Below are 2,500 nucleotides of genomic sequence, written 5' to 3' on the forward strand. Positions count from 1 at the left end.
TATTCGCAGAATGGAAAGAGTTAGGAGAAGAAGACCCCACAGGGAATGAATGGGAAGACCGAAAAGTTGGAAGAAGAAAAGCTTTTTTAGTTAGACGCATGGAATTAGCTAAGCATTTTATTCGAACAAATATAGAACCAGAATGGATGGTTTTATGTCTATTACCAGTTCTTCCTCCCGAATTGCGACCAATCATTCAGATAGATGGAGGAAAATTAATGAGTTCGGATATTAGTGAACTCTATAGAAGAGTCATCTATCGGAATAATACTCTTACCGATCTATTAACAACAAGTAGATCTACGCCCGGAGAATTAGTAATGTGTCAAGAGAAATTGGTACAAGAAGCCGTGGATACACTTCTTGATAATGGAATTCGCGGGCAACCAATGAGGGACGGTCATAATAAAGTGTACAAGTCATTTTCGGATGTAATTGAAGGTAAAGAGGGACGATTTCGCGAGACTTTACTTGGTAAACGGGTCGATTATTCCGGTCGTTCCGTCATTGTCGTAGGCCCTTCGCTTTCATTACATCGGTGTGGATTGCCTCGTGAAATTGCAATAGAGCTCTTCCAGACATTTATAATTCGTGGTCTAATTAGACAACATCTTGCTTCGAACATAGGAGTTGCTAAAAGTAAAATTCGGGAAAAAGAACCTATTATATGGAAAATATGAGGAAGTTATGCGGGGGCATCCTATATTGTTAAATCGCGCGCCTACTCTGCATCGATTAGGCATACAGGCGTTCCAACCCATTTTAGTAGAAGGGCGCGCGATTTGTTTACATCCATTAGTTTGTAAAGGATTCAACGCAGACTTTGATGGGGATCAAATGGCGGTTCATGTACCTTTATCCTTAGAGGCTCAAACAGAGGCTCGTTTACTTATGTTTTATCATATGAATCTTTTGTCGCAAGCTATTGGAGATCCTATTTCCGTACCAACGCAAGATATGCTTATTGGACTCTATATATTAACAAGTGGGACTCGTCGAGGTATTTGTGCAAATAGATATAATCCATGGAATCGCAAAAACGACCAAAATGAAAGAATTGACGATAAGAATTATAAGTATATGGAAGAACCCTTTTTTCGTAATTCTTATGATGCAATTGGAGCTTATTGTCAGAAAAGAATCAATTTAGATAGTCCTTTGTGGCTCCGGTGGCGACTAGATCAACGTATTATTGCTTCAAGAGAAGCTCTTGTCGAAGTTCACTATGAATCCTTTGGCACCTATCATGAGATTTATGCACACTATCTAATAATAAGAAATATAAAAAAAGAAATTATTTTTGTATATATTCGAACTACTGTTGGTCATATTTATCTTTATCGAGAGATTGAAGAAGCTATACAAGGATTTTCTCGAGCCTGCTCATATGGTAAGACCGTACTTAAGTAATTCTATGATATCCGTGTAATTCGAGTCTTTTGGGTTCAACTAGGATCACAATTCATCAATTTTTAGGTGAATTAAGATTAAGAAAAGGAAGTTTTCTAATCATTAACTCAAAACCATTCATTGTCTAATTCTACTTAAGCGGAATACGGAGGTACTTATGGCAGAACGGGCCAATTTGGTCTTTCACAATAAATCGATAGATGGAACTGCTATGAAACGACTTATTAGCAAATTAATATATCACTTTGGAATGGCATATACAGCATACATACTGGATCAAGTAAAGACTCTGGGTTTCCAGCAAGCCACTGCTACATCCATTTCATTAGGAATTGATGATCTTTTAACAATACCTTCTAAGGGATGGCTAATTCAAGATGCTGAACAGCAAAGTTTGATTTTAGAAAAACACCATCATTATGGAAATGTCCATGCAGTAGAAAAATTAAGCCAATCCATCGAGATATGGTATTCTACAAGTGAATATTTGCGAAAAGAAATGAATCCTAATTTTAGGATGATTGACCCTTATAATCCAGTCCATATAATGTCTTTATCGGGAGCTAGAGGAAATGTGTCTCAAGTACATCAATTAGTAGGTATGAGAGGATTAATGTCCGATCCACAAGGACAAATGATTAATTTACCTATTCAAAGCAATTTACGCGAAGGACTCTCTTTAACAGAATATATAATTTCTTGCTACGGAGCCCGCAAAGGGGTTGTGGATACCGCTGTACAAACATCAGATGCGGGATATCTTACGCGCAGGCTTGTCGAAGTAGTTCAACATATTGTTGTACGTAGGACATATTGTGGCACTATTTGGGGTATTTCTGTAAGTCCTAGAAACGGCAGGATGCCGGAAAGAATTTTTACCCAAATATTAATAGGTCGCGTATTAGCAGACGATATATATCTGGGTTCGCGATGCATTGCGACTCACAATCAAGATATCGGGGTTGGGCTTGTAAATAGATTCATAACCTTTCGAACCCAACCAATAGCCATTCGAACTCCTTTTACTTGTAGGAGTACGTCTTGGATTTGTCGATTATGTTATAGCCGAAGTCCTACTCACGGCGACCTG

The sequence above is a fragment of the Silene latifolia genome, chromosome 5 (genome assembly GCF_048544455.1).
Source record: "Silene latifolia isolate original U9 population chromosome 5, ASM4854445v1, whole genome shotgun sequence".
Lineage (NCBI taxonomy): Eukaryota > Viridiplantae > Streptophyta > Magnoliopsida > Caryophyllales > Caryophyllaceae > Silene > Silene latifolia.